Below are 18,703 nucleotides of genomic sequence, written 5' to 3'. Positions count from 1 at the left end.
TCACATATTTGTGAACTTATTCCAAATGGTCATACCTTCTTTAACAGCCTGCAATACAGCACCATGTCAAATGCTTTCTGGAAATCTAGAAATATGGAATCAATCTGTTGCCCATCATCTGTAGTTTGCAGTATATCATGTGGGAAAAGGGGAGCTGAGTTTTGCACAAGTGATGCTTTCTAAAACCACTCTGATTTGTGGACATAAGCTTCTCAGTCTCAAGGAAATTTATTACATTCGAACTGAGAATATGTTCAAGGATTCTGTAGTAAACAAATTTTAGGGATTTTGGCCTGTAATTTTACAGGTCTGTTGTTCTGCACTTTTTATACACAGGAGTCACCCCCACTTTTTTCCAGTCACTTGGGATTATGTACTGGGGGAGAGATTCATGATAAGTAAGGGGCCAATGCCATAGAGTACTCTTTGAAAAACCAACCTGGGATTCCATCTGGACTAGATGACTTATCTGTCTTCAGCTCCTTCAGTTGTTTCTCTATGCCGGGGATGCTTATTACTATGTCATCCATATGGAAGTCTGTTTTATGCTCAAACAATGGTATGTTTGTACAATTCCTTATGCACAAAATTTAAAACTTTGGCTTTCGTTTTGATATTGTCAAGTGCCAAACCTGACTGTTCAACAAGAGACTGTATGGGAAGTCTTAGACCCACTTAGCAATTTTAAATACGACCAGTATTTTCTCAGGTTCTCTGACAGATCTTTTGCCTAGGTATAATTGTGGTAGTACTTTCGTGCTTTGCACACAGATCTTTTCACAATGCACATATCTCTACTATCCTTTGGTTGTCATCATCTGTGCATTCTCTTTTGAACCAAGAGTGCAACAGCTTCTGCTTCCTAAGCTTTCACATCTCGTTATTAAACCATGGTGAGTCTTTTCGATCCTTAATTCACTTATTAGGCACATAATTCTCCAGATCACGATTTACAATCTGCTTAAACTTTGCACATAATTCCTCTATGTCCCTCTTACTGGAACTAAATATGTCAATTCACTTTCCAAGTGAGATGCTTACAACTGCTTATCTTCTCTTTCTACCTAAAATACTCTCCTAACCTTCTTGACTGGATTATTAACTTTTGTAACCTGAGATGCTAATCCCCAGTCACTGATAAGATCCAGCGTATTTGTAGATACTAGGTCTAAGATATTTTCGTTGCATGTGGGTTGCTGAACTAGCTACTCAAGACAGTTTTCAGAAAGCATGTTCAAAAGTATTTTGCATGACTGTCTGTCTGTACCAGCTGCAATGAATTCATAGATATCCCAGTCTATACTCTGTATGTTAAAGCCGCCTCTAACTAGCAATGCATGATCTGGGTATTTACGCGCTACTGACCATAGACATTCTTTGAATAACTCTTGAACTGTCACAGCAGAATCGGATGGCTGGTAAAAAATCCTACAATTAACTTGTTTTCACCTCAATCAGTTATACGTGACCAGACAACTTCACTTTGACACTCAACTTCGACCTCAATAGAAACAACATTTTAGTCAACCGCAATGAACACTCTTCCTGCTATCACCCCTAACCTGTCTTTCTGATATATGTTCCATGACTTGCTAAATATCTCACAGCTTTTCACTTTGGGTTTCAGCCAGCTCTCAGTCCCAAGAGTAATCTGAGTGCGAAAACTTTCCTAGAGAGCAGTACATTCGGGGATTTTATTATGAACACTTTGACAATTTACTAGTTAAATTTTTACAGTCAAAGTGTCTTTACTCTTAAAATGCTCTGACTTCCCTTGCTGTGTATTGATTGGCGAGTGTTCATCAGACTACCTGAAACTATCGCCTAATCTAAAAAACCCTCTTGCGCACTCCACAAGTACTCTGCTACCCGAGTAGCTGCTTCCTTTGTGTAGTGCACCATTGACCTATCAAAGGGCATCTTACAGGTCCCCAATCAATAATGCAAGTCTAGAAACCTACAGACAAGACCATCACAGAGTTGACAAATCCTTTTGTTGAGACCCTCCACTTGGCTCCAAACCAAAGGACCCCGATCAACTCTGGGAACAGTGTTGCAAATTGTGAGCTCTGCTTGTACCCCACATGTGAGGCCAGCAACCATCACTTCTTCCACCAGCTGCCTGTATGAACTGAGGATGCCCTCAGAGCCATATGACAGGCATCATCGATGCTGATGTGAGCAACAACTTGCGGATGACCACACCCCGTTTGCTCAACAGATGCTCGACAGATGCAGGCAAGGCCACTTCCATATCTCAGATGGGGCCACCCAGGAGACGTGCTGAGTATAGATTGGCTTTCTTTCCAGCCCTGAACACTATCTGCCTAAGGGGCTTAATAAACTGCCTAACATAGGAGCTCCCAATAACTAGGAAACCCTTTCCCATGTGTGCCTTCTCAGACCCTGCTGAAGCATCAGCCACCTGTCCACTCACAGGATGAATGGCTGAGGCCATACGACCAATCTCCAGATTGGCCTGCTGCCTTGAGTGATGCAAACACGTTATCACCCGCCACTCACTCTGTTGTGAGGGTGGATCCACTGCGTCGGGTACACAAGGAGGTGCCTCAATAGCAAAGCCCGTGTGTGAAACAAGCGACACCTGAGGTGCCCCGTGCAATGAGCCTGATTCTCTGCAACCATTACACCTTGAAGCAGCAGCCTGAAGATGACTGACTGGAGCCAAAAGTGCATGCAGCTGCCCACAGAAAGCAGCCTGTTCCTCCTGCATCCACATGCAGCATGTCCACATCCTACCCATCCTAGCAAAACCAACTGAAGAAATAAACTATAAAAGCAGACAAATCCTAGATATGTTAAATGCTATCCTCCTGATGCGTCACCAATGGCTCAATGAGCTATGTAGCTGGCTGTTCAAAAGAAATGAAAACTGCCCTACAGATTGCCCAAATTTACAGTTACAAAATGCGAGCTTACCCCTCTTAAATGGATATATGCAGGAAATTTTAGAAATATATTATCAGGAAAAGGAAGGAAAAGATAAACACTTAATTTGCTGCTTTGTAGATATGTATCAGCTGAGAGCTGGAGCCTCACTCAAATAAGATCAAGGAATTGAAGACGATCTAGTCCTGCTTTTAATTGATCCCAGAAAAAACAAGGGTGGGTGGACTGTTTCATTGTAATATGAGTCTGAAATTTTGTTGCACGACCCAGTCCATTACAAAATAAGATGGGAAAATTGAGCACAGAAAGCATCTAACTTTTGATATGGAATTTGATCAGAAAACAAATGCACTTCGTCATTGATGGAGAATCCAAACAGTTTAAAAGTGTCCAAACCAAACAGATTTGCCGTATAAGCATTGTCCATAACTACAAATGTTAGTGTGTGAACCACAGTCTTGTAAGTCACAGGTGCAGAAAACTGCCCAAGAATCTGTTGTTTGTTATAACTCACCAGCTTCCGTGATACTAGAGCCAGAGAGGGAGAACCCAAATCCATGCAAGTCTGAGAATTCACCACCGCTGCTGCTCCTGCATCCTTGTTCACCTGCATTTCCAATGACTTGTTAAACAACTGAACTTCAACGTATAACTTTCTTTGGGACACCATCACTGCTGTGACACACTGTTCACATCCATGTTCATTTCATTCTCACTCAAATTTGAAAAGGAGTTACATACAAAGCCAATGTGTTCTTTCTTATTGCACCTACTACACATTGCACAGTGCTTTGAACATGCAGTCTGTTCGCGTTGAATGAAGCAGTAGGGGCACGAAAGCAGCAGAGCACTAGATTGTTGCTGTTGTGATGTGGACTTATGTTGCTCTGAATGCCGATAACCTATATGACACTGAGACATCTGCTGGACTGCTGCAATAGCATCTACATTCCATTGCACAGTGATTGATGGCTGGGAGGGGTGAGACGAACTGTTTTCTGAAATTTCGGACCAGGCTCTATTTGACTATCTGCAGTCCATGAAACTTCAAATGGCCGAGCTATGTTCAATATTTCTGTAAGTGTAGGATTTTCAAACTATAGAGCTCGATCTTGAAGTTCCCTATCAGGAGCAAAAAGTATGATTGCATCAAAAACCATCTGACTGGCATAGGATTCTTTATGAACTTTTGTCACAAAATGTTGACAACGGCTAAGTCCACGTCGTTCTGCAGCCCAGTGGACAGTATGACTGTTCTGTCCACTTTTGGAAGCAGTAGAACCAAACATAAGCAGAAATAATGTGCGTATTTTTACAGTGATAGGTAGAAAGTAACCCATACACCTGACTGAAAGAATGACTTGAAAGTTCTTGTAAGGGGGTGAGCTGACAGAATAACTGAGACCCACAAGAAGAATCCCATGACAAAAAAAGAGCCTTGCACAGGTTTATAACTGTTACCCCAGATGCCTGAAAATGTTACCAAAGGTGGCATACCAGGATTCTGCTGCATCGTTATACGCAGCGACCAGCAGCGGATATGTTGTTGGGAGGGCCGCAAGTTGTGTCAGTGTCATCGTTAAGCTGGAAATAGCAAATGTCAGCACCTGCTGTTGCTTGAGAAGAGATTTAAGCACTGCCTCCATGGAAATTAAACTCAAAGGATTAATGGCTGAAGTGGAACATGTGGAGCAGAATACTGTACTCATTGATAAAATGTGTTCTAACACAAGGAAGCTGTAATTTATTGCTCCAACAGTACGCACGCATGTCAGTCAAGATACATTACAATTAGCAGTACACAAATAGCCAGCAGAGCCTTGTGCTCTGGCCTATGTAGACATTAATTGCAACAGTGGGTGCAGATGGCAGGCTGCACACTCAACTGCTGTCATATTAGCAGACCCGGTGCTCTCTAATGGCCGAATCCAGCACAAACTTCATGCAAGAACTATGAAGCAGAGTGCACGCAAAATTGGAAGTTACAGCAATTTCAGTGTCTCCTTCTTAGTTTGAGTACCAATAAATTTTCAAATATTAACAAGTAAAGCTCTGCAGTCACTGTCACTATTTTTCTGACATTCCCCCCCCCCCCCCCCCCCTAAAAAAAAAAGGCCCAATTACATAATTCTTCATAAATCCACAATACACTGTCATTTTGTTGCTGTGAGAAGGATGTTCTTGCATATCTTTAGGGTTTTTGTCTGAACTACAATGGAAGGTCTGGCTGTTAACAAAGTCAGAAAAATGAAATCAGCTTCATTGCTGACTGTGAGAACCAATTCATCAGTCATCTCTTCAAGCATTTGTTCTGAAAAATGTTATGCATCTTGCATCATCTTCAGCCTTTGGTTGCAGAATGATGGCCATCTTGCAAGGGTGAAAACGTATATTATAATGGATTCTGCACCTACCTGTGATCAGAGAGCAGCATAGCAGAAGGATGTTTATGAGCCGGCCGGTAAGGATCAGTCTACACAGCTCGTATTATTCTCTCAGTTTTTCCTGGTAATCTGGCAGGCAATTCAAAATCTATTGATTTTGGTTTTGGAACTGAATTTGGTTCTCTGAAGTTTTCCATCCATAAAAAATTGTGTTATAGGATGAAAGCACATTCTCTGTGACACAAACTGAAAGGGTAGAGCAAGGGTTTCCACAAACTGGCATCATTTCATAAAAGTAATAATTTGGTTTATTTATAATTTGAGTAAAGGAATAATGTATGTACTAGTAGTGATGTCCACTGGGCAGGCAGGTAAGTATTTCTACTATAGCAGCATGATAGACGATAGGCGAATCGTACAATATTTTTAATATTAGTTTTGTCAAATGTAGACCATTTTTGTTTGTTTGTCTCCTATGATTTGTATTTATCCATTAGAATTGACAATTTTTTAAATTAAACTACAAAATGGGATATTTCAAATGTTTTATGCTGTTCTAAAGACTTGTGTCTTCGAAGAAAGCACAGGAAGTGTTATGACAGTTACTTGAATTTCGTACTACTGGACATGAATGATCACAGTACGTCATTTGTTTCAAAGTCCTAGCTACTTTCACTAAGGCTACAAAGTCTCTCCTTTCATCTTACAAAGATGCCTGCCAAGTAAACCTCACACCATAGAGGAAGAAATTTTACCAGCTGTTCTAGGTATGGTATCTACTATGATAGGCAAGTCAGTTGCCAAGCAACTGGCAAGTGTGCCTTGGTCACATATTACTATTAATTGTCAAATACTCGATATGGCAGATAACATTAATGATCAGTTGGTTGAAAAACAAAGATAATGAAGATTTCACTATTAAGTGGAATGAAGCTTCAGAAAACCACAATGGTGCGGATCTAATTTGTTATGTACAGTTTATACAGATCAACAAATTTCATCTTTTCTGCACTAAAATGGCTCTCGAAACAAAAGCAACAGTTCTCTTTGAAATACTATACCCTTTTATGAAAGAAACCAATATTAACTGCAGAAATCATATTGGCATGTATACAGACTGGGATCACAGTATGGCTGGCAGTTACACAGAATTCATAGCTCTGATCCATAAAGAGGTCCCTGATGCTCTTTGAACATACTGTTTTATTCACACTGAGCACTGGCATCAAAAAATAAGCTCTGTCCTTCATGAGGTTCTTCAATCAGTGGCCAAAGTGGTAAACTCCATTAAAAATCTGCCATTTAAGTTGAGATGTTTTCAATAAATATGCACTGATATGGCAGATGAGCACATTTCTCTAATTTATTATGGTAACTCTCACTGGTTTTCATAAGGGAATGTCTTGAAAAGAGTGTATGACTTCAGGAGTTAACCTTACTCTTACCTTGTTCAAGACAAACATTTGAGTTCCACTAAGTTCGTAGACAGTGACTTTGCTTTGAAGCTGGCATATCCTTGTGACATTTCTGAAAAATTTCGGAAGAATAAGTTGGACAGTAACAATATACATTATGTTTTCCCTGCTCTTCAAAGCGTTTTAGAAGACAATGACTTTGACTACGTGAAGAATTGAAGTTTGTATTTCTGGATCATTTAACTGAATTCCGTGATAACTTTCTGAAGTACTTTCCACAAGAAATTGACCAACACAACTGCATCAAATAGCCTTTCAGTGCAGAACTTCCATCAATACTGACCACCGAAAGACAACAGCAATTTATTGGTATTTCTCCACATCCCACACTGAAATCCATGTTCATTTCCTCATCACTGCGAGTTTTGGAGCTTGGCGAAGCAGGATTATCCACAAGCAGGTAACAAGACCCTGTGAGTTTTGATACCATTTGCAACATCCAACTTATGCAAAGTAGGCTTTTCAGCATTGGCAGCAATCAATACAGAATATAAATTGCAAGTGACTGTGGAAAATGAGATGTGAGTTGCAATTTACAGTCTTGTTGTGCCGGTATTTGAAGGGCTGATGATGCAGAAAAGAGTGCATCCTTCCCACTGATTTTGTTGCAAGAACAAGATGTAATAACATTAAAAGTTGATTAAAATGTGGTTATGTCAACAGTTAATAAAGAAATAACTATTCTTATTCATTTTTTTGAACTCAAGTTTATTAACCCCACACTTCGAGTTGAATGTTGCACAAAAGTTTGAAACCCACTGGGCTAGAGAAACTGAAACAGTGTTGCAATGCAAGAATCACCACTTCAAAATAATATTTACATCAGAAATGCATGGTGCTTCTGCGAGCACAGCTCCATAGATACTAAATTTGCAACACACAGGCAATGTAAAAATTAAAAAAATGTTGTGTAATATGCAGTGCTATTAATTAAAAACTGACAGTTCTTCTTGTCGCACCCTGTACAACAGAGGCAAAAGGTACTTTTCAAGTCAAATATAATAGCATCCAGATTGAATTATACATACAAATGCTTTCTAGCATGCAAAGATTCACAAACTAAGAAAATTTTGTGTGTGTCTATTCCAGCCAATAGAAGCAGTTTAACGCAATGCCGAATGTTAAAGAAAAGAAAAGAAACTTCCAAAAGTGATGAGGTGGTAGGAGAACAACTTCCCCCTTCCCCTGGACTGTAGAGTGGTTATGTATAGACACTTTGGATTGCTGATCTTGTTCAAGTCTGAATATTAATTAACCAAGCAGTTTAACCTCTGCAGATGTCTCCAGCAATTGGAAATGAAATGTCAAGTTCAGAAATATGTCTAATTCCCATCTAATAAAAATCACCAAGAATATAAAAAGATTGGAGTTTGTGAATTTTCTAAGGCTAAGCTGTTCATATATGTTATTTAGTTCTACTTTTTGAGACAACTTGTATAACCGACACAAGTGGAGTAAAATAAATGAAAACACTAGAGAAGAACAAGAAGAGAGTTGGCTAGTCACTGGGAAAGTTTGTAATAAAACTGAATCAAATAAGGGCTTCAAACAATGGAAAATCCAGGATGGAATAACAACAATATGAAAACAGATTGCTACTCACCACATAGAGGAGGCATTGAGTAACACACAGGTGTAAAGAAAAAAGGCCACTTGATATTATTAGCTATACGACTAAGTCCTCCATCAGATATAGGCCAAACAACACAAAGTATATATCTCTCTCTCTCTCTCTCGCTCTCTCTCTCTATAGTGCCCCACTTGTGACAGGATACTTTCCGGGACTGGATCAGATTCTGAATGTGGCTCTCCGGCAGGGATACGACTTCCTCAAATCCTGCCCTGAAATGAGATCCATCCTTCATGAAGTCCTCCCCACTCCACCAATAGTGTCTTTCTGCCGTCCACCTAACCTTCGTAACCTCTTAGTTCATCCCTATGAAATCCCCAAACCACCTTCCCTACCCTCTGGCTCCTACCCTTGCAACCGCCCCCGGTGTAAAACCTGTCCCATGCACCCTCCCACCACCACCTACTCCAGTCCTGTAACCCGGAAGGTGTACACGATCAAAGGCAGAGCCACATGTGAAAGCACCCACGCGATCTACCAACTGACCTGCCTACACTGTGACGCATTCTATGTGGGAATGACCAGCAACAAACTGTCCATTCGCATGAATGGACACAGGCAGACAGTGTTTGTTGGTAATGAGGGTCACCCTGTGGCTAAACATGCCTTGGTGCACGGCCAGCACATCTTGGCACAGTGTTACACTGTCCGGGTTATCTGGATACTTCCCTCTAACACCAACCTATCCGAACTCCGGAGATGGGAACTTGCTCTTCAATATATCCTCTCTTCCCGTTATCCACAGACACAAGCAGACATATATATGTGTATATGTATATGTGTGGATGGATATGTGTGTGTGTGTGCGAGTGTATACCCGTCCTTTTTTCCCCCTAAGGTAAGTCTTTCCACTCCCGGGATTGGAATGACTCCTTACCCTCTCCCTTAAAACCCACATCCTTTCGTCTTTCCCTCTCCTTCCCTCTTTCCTGATGAGGCAACAGTTTGTTGCGAAAGCTTGAATTTTGTGTGTATGTTTGTGTTTGTTTGTGTGTCTATCGACGTGCCAGCGCTTTTGTTTGGTAAGTCACATCATCTTTGTTTTTAGATATATTTTTCCCACGTGGAATGTTCCCCCCCCCCCCCCCTCTCTCTCTCTCTCTCTCTCTCTCTCTCTCTCTATATATATATATATATATATATATATATATATATATATATATATATATATATATATATATACACAAAGATGATGTGACTTACCAAATGAAAGTGCTGGCAGGTCGACAGACACACAAACAAACACAAACATACACACAAAATTCAAGCTTTCGCAACAAACTGTTGCCTCATCAGGAAAGAGGGAAGGAGAGGGAAAGACGAAAGGATGTGGGTTTTAAGGGAGAGGGTAAGGAGTCATTCCAACCCCGGGAGCGGAAAGACTTACCTTAGGGGGAAAAAAGGACGGGTATACACTCGCGCACACACACACATATCCATCCACACATATACAGACACAAGCAGACATATTTAAAAACAAAGAGTTTGGGCAGAGATGACAGTCGAGGCAGAAGTGCAGAGGCAAAGATGTTGTTGAATGACAGGTGAGGTATGAGTGGCGGCAACTTGAAATTAGCGGAGATTGAGGCCTGGTGGATAACGGGAAGAGAGGATATATTGAAGAGCAAGTTCCCATCTCCGGAGTTCGGATAGGTTGGTGTTAGTGGGAAGTATCCAGATAACCCGGATGGTGTAACACTGTGCCAAGATGTGCTGGCCGTGCACCAAGGCATGTTTAGCCACAGGGTGATCCTCATTACCAACAAACACTGTCTGCCTGTGTCCATTCATGCGAATGGACAGTTTGTTGCTGGTTATTCCCACATAGAATGCGTCACAGTGTAGGCAGGTCAGTTGGTAGATCACGTGGGTGCTTTCACACGTGGCTCTGCCTTTGATCGTGTACACCTTCCGGGTTACAGGACTGGAGTAGGTGGTGGTGGGAGGGTGCATGGGACAGGTTTTACACCGGGGGCTGTTACAAGGGTAGGAGCCAGAGGGTATGGAAGGTGGTTTGGGGATTTCATAGGGATGAACTAAGAGGTTACAAATGTTAGGTGGACGGTGGAAAGACACTCTTGGTGGAGTGGGGAGGATTTCATGAAGGATGGATCTCATTTCAGGGCAGGATTTGAGGAAGTCGTATCCCTGCCGGAGAGCCACATTCAGAATCTGATCCAGTCCCGGAAAGTATCCTGTCATAAGTGGGGCACTTTTGTGGTTCTTCTGTGGGAGGTTCTGGGTTTGAGAGGATGAGGAAGTGGCTCTGGTTATTTGCTTCTGTACCAGGTCGGGAGGGTAGTTGCGGGATGCGAAAGCTGTTGTCAGGTTGTTGGTGTAATGCTTCAGGGATTCCGGACTGGAGCAGATTCGTTTGCCACGAAGACCTAGGCTGTAGGGAAGCTATACTGCCATGAGTTCAGTGTGCAATGCCATCTGAAATGGAGAAATGGGAGGTTCTATGAAATGTGAGAAATATCAGACTTATATATATATGTGCTGAGTAGCATCTATCCTTTTCATAGCATTGTTTATCAAATAAGCACATGATATACAACAGGTTTACTGTTATTGATCCCAATAAATACTTGAATCACAATTAGAAATCACATTTACACTGTTTTAACAGTAACATGTATTACATTTCTTCTGCGAGGTGGCAAGGTGGTATTCTTCTTTTTCACCAGCAAAATAAATTTGAAAAATATTGTGTCATACTGTCGAAGCAATGAGCAATGTTGAGGTGTTACTGATAAGCAAGGCTCCTCACATGATTTTCATCTGGGTGTTTTGACAGTCTGACTTCCAATAAAGAAGATGATACTTCAGAACAAACAGTCAGCTCACACTGTGTCTGGAAATGAATAGAAAGAATGACTAACACTGTACATTAAAACAGTGTCATTGCAAATGAAACACATGAAAAACAAAGCAATAAATGTAAATATAGTACATTTTGTAATTTGTTAAATGTAAAATACTACTAATTGTTGCTCACTTAATACTTTAAATTACCTAAAAACATTCCTCAGAACTCTGTATCATCTCATTACTTTTTGAGAGCACTAATTAAAACTGACAAACACTTCCAAACATATTTACTCAAATACTTATTTATTATTACTTTATTTACTTTTAATTCTATAATATTCTTCTAATCAAACAAAAATTTAAAAGCCTTAACACTGTTCTACCACTTCATTATAGCTACTATTACATCCAGTGAACAGTATTAGTAGATTACAGATTTAGTAGGATAACACATAGTCACCACATAAAATCAAAGCTATACCGCAATGAGTTCAGTGTGCAATGCCATCTGAAATGGAGAAATGGGAGGTTCTATGAACTGTGAGAAATATCAGACTTAAGAGCAGCAAGAGTTTCAGAATCAGCAATAATGAACTGTTTAGTTTTGGCTAACAAATTGAGGTCACACAAAACTTCAAGTTGTAAGTGGCACTCACTCTTTTGTCACTATTTTCTTTTGCATCACTATACTCAATATACATTCTTCTTTCTCTTCTTTCCTGTGTTTCTCTTGTCACCTTACAAACCGCATTGCACCCTCTACTTACGAGCCACACTGTATCAACCATCTCGGCCACGTACAACTGATGGCTACAAGACCACGCTGATTGTTGATGCAGTATCTTATGTCCCACATTACTCCCGCCAATATAATTAATCCTTTACTTTCAAACTGATCACTCTCCCTGCGTCATTTCCCTTGTTTTTGCATGTTAACTCCTGCACCTTTCTGGTGCCGCACGATCTTGTATCTCATCCTACGAACCCCTCCCCAAACCACCACACTTTCTCCATTCTATCCCAGTTCGCACCCACTAATTCCAGCATCCAGTCACATCTGCCATCCCTCTTCTTCACACTTATCCATCCTCAGACCTGATACCCACTGTAATATATACAATTTTACTAGTTATTCTTTACTTTGATCCTTGTGACTCCTTGCCACTTTTAGTGAGTTTTTGCGTTTGGCTATCATTGTCTCCCTCAGATTTCAACTTGTTTCCCCCTTTTGCAACCATTTAATCCTTTTTGTGAATTTTCACATATATTTGGGTGTATTTTTGCGAAATTTTTTGGACATAATTCTACATTATTTATGCAGTTTTTCGCATCTTGCCACCACCATGGATCCTTGCTTCTTCCATCTGCATCAAGACAGAAAAGTTTCTTTATCCCTAGCCAAATCCCATTCCCACATACTGTTCCTGTGTTGTTGCTTGGCCCATGGAATCCCCCCTAATGGCCTTACCATCATATTACCCAACTCTGGCTGTCACCCTCCTTCCACAATCACCTCCACCTGTTCAGACTCTGCCAATCCTTAGCCCTCACCAACATAGTCCTGCAAAACCACATCAACCAAGCCCAAACCTCCTTGCAGTACCTTCTCTCCATCCCCAAAATTCTCCTGCTATGCCATCCCAAATTCCTGGAACCCATAACACACATTGAAACTCTTGCCCTGCAGGAACTTGAGCAACATGCACAATGCCACCTCAAAAAGCTCTCCATCCTGCTCACTTCCTACTCCCGCCTTCGAGTACCACTGTCCACCACATCTACAACAACCTCCAAACCTCCCCCACGTCCTCTCATAGCTGACAAACCCTGTCTTACAGACCTACTACACTTACCCTACACTCAAAAACTCCCTCCCACCACCACACAGAATCCAGAACCTAAACAGACCTACAAAACAGTCATGAATCTTTCCTCCAGAAGCCTTAGCCCCACAGAAATATCAGTCCTTTCCAAAGGTCTCACCTTTTGCTGCACTCCCAAATTCAATCATGCAGGACTTGTGGAAGACCTCTCCTTCTCCCAGTCCCTACAGTGTAAATGCTTTTTCACCACCAACCCTACCAATCAGACTCAACCAAAGACCAATACTGAACCTTGACTAACTCAGTTCACTCCTCCATCCAACCATGACCCACACCCACTGCCCTCAAACCACACCATGTTAACTTTCCAGAATTTCTTAACCTCAAACCTTGCCTCACCATCATTCCCCAAAACCCTCAACATGCAAACTAACATTAGATCCGCAGAAAGAACTGCAGTCCACCATCTAAAAACTGATTCTGACCTTATAATCCTACCTGCGGACAAATGCTCCACCATTATTGTTTTGAATCACAAAGATTACCTGGCGGAAGGACTCCACCAGCTGTCAGATACTCCCACCTACAAACCTGGCCACAGTGGCTCCATTCAAGTAATCCAGCAGGATCTCCAGTCACTACTCAAATCCTTACACCCATCCCAGAACCTCTCCCCGCAGTCCATCTCTCTGCTCACCCCTACCACTCCCCGCACTCCTACTGTCTACATGCTTCCTAAAGTCCATAAACCTAATGATCCAGGACGCCTCATGGTGGACAGTTACTGTGCCCCCACTGATAGAATCTCTGCTCTCATAGACCAATGCCTTCAACCTATTACCCGGAACCTATCCTCCTATATAAAAAGATACCAATCATTTCCTCCACCGACTCTCCACAGTTCCTGTCCCCTTTAGCACACTGTGCCCTGCTCATCACTATTAATGCCACCACCCTATACACTAACATCCATAATGCCCATGGATTTACCACTATTGAACACTACCTTCCCCAATGCCTGACAGATTCCAAACCAACAATCTCCTTCCTAGCCGCCATGATCAACTATATCCTCACCCACAATTACTTCTCCTTTGAAGGCATTACCTACAAACAAATTTGGGGTACAGCTATGGGCACCTGCATTGTACCATCCTATGCCAACCTATTCATGGGGCACCTAGAGGAATCCTTCCTAAACCCCTCACCAGGTTCAGATTCATTGATGAAATCTTTGTTATGTGGATCAAAGGTGAGGACACCCTACCCACATTCCTCCAGAACCTTAACAACTTCTCCCCCATTTGCTTCACCTGGTCCCACTCAACCCAAACAGCCACCTTCCTAGATGCTGACCTCCATCTCAAAGATGGCTACATGAGTACCTCTGTCCATATCAAACCTACTAACCATCAGCAATTCCTCACTTCAACAGCTGCCACCTGTTCCATACCAAGAAATCCCTTCCATACAGCCCAGCCACCCATGGTCGTCACATCTGCAGTGATGAGCAGTCCCTATAGAAATATACCGAGGGTCTCACTGAAGTCTACACTGGCCATAATTATCCTCCCAACTATGTACAAAAACAAATCTACCGTGCCTTATCTTTCCAGTCTCCCAAAGTCCCACCATCTGGCCACAGAGGAGCATTCCCCGTAAGTCAGTACCACCCATGACTGGAGCAACTGAATTACATTCTCTGCCAGGGTTTCGATTACCTCTCGCCATGCCCTGAAATGAGAAAAGTCCTGTCCACTATCTTTCCCACCTCTCCCACAGTGGTATCCCACTGTCCAATGAACCTACACAATATACTCACCCATCCTTACACAAACCCTGCTTCCAATCCCTTACCTCATGGCTCATACCACTGTAACAGACCTAGATGTAAGACCTGTCCCATACATCCTCCCACCACCACCTACTCCAGTCCAGTCACTAACATCACCTATCTTATCAAAGACAGAGCTACCTGTGAAACCAGTCATATGGTCTACAAGTGCGCGTGTGTGTGTGTGTGTCTATTGTAGACGAAGGCCTTAACAGCTGAAAGCTATAATTGTGAGAGTCATCCTGGATTTTCCATTGTTTAGTTTTTCCCCAAGCACAATGAAGTTATCCTCTACATATTTTGTCACTACTTTTCATACAAAACAATTTGTCTTATTCAAAGTAATTCATTTCTTATGAACACATCATCACCATCTTCAGAGCTGTATAATAACTTTCAATCACTTTCTTGATCCGTGTCACTGTTTGGTGCCCTCAGTTTTTATTTTATCTCTTCTGATTTTCTGAAGCAAAGACTGCAGGAGCTTCATTTCATTTGTCTGAAGATGCCCCAATTAATCTTGCTGTTCTTAATCAATACATCAATATTGCCACAAAGTATTCCAAAATGAGAAAATATAGCCACCCACCTGTAGACAAATGAAGGTCACACAAAGCACTCTTTGAGACTGTATTAGGTCACTAACATTTAAGTTCCTGTTCATCTTCTAATTTTAGTGCAGCAATTATCTAGTTCCACTACAAACATTGTCGAGGTGAGCATATAGGCACATCTGTATGTAATTCTGTACACCACACTAAAAGAAGTGTGATACCTGTAAAGTTAATCAGCTTATACATTCTTCAAGTCTGTTGATCTGGAACCCACTGTTCATTTGGAAGTCCTTGGTTGCCTACCCTAATTATTGCATAATGTATCCAATCTGGAATTTCACTTGTCATAATACTGGAATGAAGTATGTTCTGTACAGCATGAGCTTGGAGGGTAAGGGAAATCATTTTTACCAGTGAATATGAATCTGATAATAGTGTGACAGATCCTGAAAGCCACATCTATTATATGTATTCCATTTATGGTATGCACCAAATAAACAAAGCTTTCTAAATGAAGAATGAAGCTTTGTAAGGGAGGACAACAATAATGACATTACATCAGATGAAGTCAATGAAATAAATATGTGAAATAAATAAGTGAAATCTTATGAACTAACATTTTGTTGAGCTATAGAATGAATTTATTTTTAAGTATTGGAATCATCTACACTTAAACTATAGGTGGCTATAGAATTGTTTTGGCGCACAAAATTGAGGGCTTTAGTGTCCATAAGGACGGTGGATGAGATGAATGTGGTTAAAGGACTTACAGTGTTAGCCTTTACAGAGCTAAAACAAGAAAGTATTAAATATTACAGTAGATGCATATGACTGGTTGATTGCTACACTAAAAATTGATGAATCTACCACTCTACAACACACTGAAACCACCAGTATAAGAGTTTGTAGTCTGGACAATTCACAAAATTTTGAAATCCATATCATACTCATCTCATCACCAGCTAAAATAGAGCATAGGACACCACTTAAATTTATTACTGCCCTTTCGTCAGAATACTAAATGCTCTCAGTTAGAAAGCGATGTATTGAAATACACACATAAAAAAAAGTTTTGCATCATCCCGGTTCCCAGAACTCCTGACTGTGGATGTTGCATCACAGACACAGTCCCTCTGACTGTTCAGAGATGTTACTAATCCCACCCAAAGATGTAAACAACCATGCATGAGCAGCACCTATTAGATGGAGGGGGTCCGACAGTTGATCAGTTCCAATCATTCCAGCAGGAAGGACGGCTCGTGTTGTCTGTAGTGCGACCATGCCTAGATGGTCAATACCACAGTTCGACCACATCCGCATTGTTACTTTGTGCCAGGAAGGGTTCTCAACAAGGGAAGTATCCAGGCATCTTGGAGGGAACCAAAGTGATGTTGTTGGAAATGTAGGAGATACAGAGAGACAGAAACTGTCGAGACATGCTTCGCTCAGGCCGCCCAAGGGTCACTACTGCAGTGGATGACCACTACCTACGGATTATGGCAAAGAGGAACCCTAATAGCAACGCCACCATGTTGAATAATGCTTTTTATGCAGCCACAGTACGTCATGTTATGACTCAAACTTTGTGCAACAGGCTGCATGATGTGCTACTTCACTCCCAACATCCATGGCGAGGTCGATCTTGGCAACCACGACACCATGCAGTGCGGTTCAGATGGTCCCAAAAACATGCCAAATGGATCGCTCAGGATTGACATCATGTTCTCTTCACTGATGAGTGCTGCATATGCCTTCACAGACAATCGTCGGAGACGTGTTTGGAGGCAACCCGGTAAGGCTGAACGTCTTAGACATGCTGTCCAGCAATTGCAACAAGGTGGAGGTTCTCTGCTGTTTTGGGGTGGCATTATGTGGGGCTGATGTATGCCACTGGTGGTCATGGAAGGCATCATAACGGCTGTACGATATGTGAATGCCATCCTCCAACTGATAGTGCAACCATATTGGCAGCGTATTCGCAAGGCATTCGTCTTCATGAGCGACAATTCGTGCCCCCATCATGCACATCTTGTGAATGACTTCCTTCAGGATAACAACCTTGCCCAACTAGAGTGGCCGGAATGTTCTCCAGACATGAACCCTATCGAACGTGCCTGGGATAGATTGAAAAGGGCTGTTTATGGACGATGTTGCTCACCAACCACTCTGAGGGATCTACGCTGAATTGCTGCTGAGGAGTGGAACAATCTGGACCAACAGTGCCTTGATGAACTTCTGGATAGTGTGCCATGACAAATACATGCATGCATCAATGCAAGAGGACGTGCAACTGAGTATTAGAGGTACCGGTGTGTACAGCAACATGGGCCACCACCTCTGAAGGTCTCACTGTACAGTGGTACAACCTGCAATGTGTGGTTTTCATGAGCAATAAAAAGGGCAGAAATGATGTTTATGTTGCTCTATATTCCAATTTTCTGTTCAGATTTCAGAACTATCGGAACCAAGGTGATGGAAAACTGTTTTTTATGTGTGTACATGATCCGCAGAGTTCCACAAACTGATGCACCCTCTCACTATAATAGAAAGCTATGGGACAGAGGAAAACAGCTTTGAGGGTGATGGGTCAATGTCATTTTACACTGTATTCGTGATCAGGCAGAGGAGCAACACAGCCGGACAGTAGGTTTCACAGAACACTACTGGTCATTGCCTCACAATGGCTTTGACTTTCTGGTTCAACAGCAAGGGAAGCATGCACAGAGATGTGGTGTTCCAAGTGTAGGTATTGCTTGAGATGGAGCACCACAGGTTCATGTGAAGGACTGCAGCCAGTTGACCAAAGTGAAAGGGAGGCTTGAATTGATCAGACGAAAATCTCTGTGGTATATAGTCAGGATTGGAGGATGATGGGGCAAATTTATAATCAACTGTGAAGATACAATTGGCTTCATTGTTTAATCTACAAGTTTCAACTACAGGAATGGTTGTCCTAACTGAGGTGTGTCCACAAGAGTGGCCAATAACTTACACAGAGACTGTGGCTGGCTGTTACTGTTCTGTCTGCTTCCTGAAATTCCATTACAAATCCCAAGGCTAGTGGAAATACAGCAGCTAAACTGATTGTGACCTCATCAGAATAATGAGGCATCAATTCCAGATCTCTGTTGCAATGACTGGCTAGACTGAGCTGGATGACTGTCTGTCTAACTCATTCTTCTGGATGTACTATCATCTAGCTTTGAGTTCTTTCCCATCTTTGACCCTTCTGCTACTACAGTGTGGTAATGTACACGGATGCTCTCTTCCTCATAGCTTTTC

The 18,703-nt window shown here is 41.8% G+C and overlaps 1 protein-coding gene across 1 annotated transcript in view; it reads right to left on the bottom strand.

Moving 5' to 3' along the window:
• Window positions 1–10,925: 10,925 nt before the first annotated feature.
• LOC126263674 (BLOC-1-related complex subunit 8 homolog) overlaps window positions 10,926–18,703 on the bottom strand; it is a 112,279-nt gene continuing 104,501 nt past the window's right edge. Inside the window, exon 5 of the mRNA XM_049960790.1 lies at window positions 10,926–11,253. The gene's annotated coding sequence lies outside the window, so the exon portion shown is untranslated. The remainder of the gene's footprint in view (window positions 11,254–18,703) is intronic.

Source organism: Schistocerca nitens, chromosome 6 (assembly GCF_023898315.1).
Source record: "Schistocerca nitens isolate TAMUIC-IGC-003100 chromosome 6, iqSchNite1.1, whole genome shotgun sequence".
Classification (NCBI taxonomy): domain Eukaryota; kingdom Metazoa; phylum Arthropoda; class Insecta; order Orthoptera; family Acrididae; genus Schistocerca; species Schistocerca nitens.
This window is presented reverse-complemented; position numbering and strand designations above follow the sequence as displayed.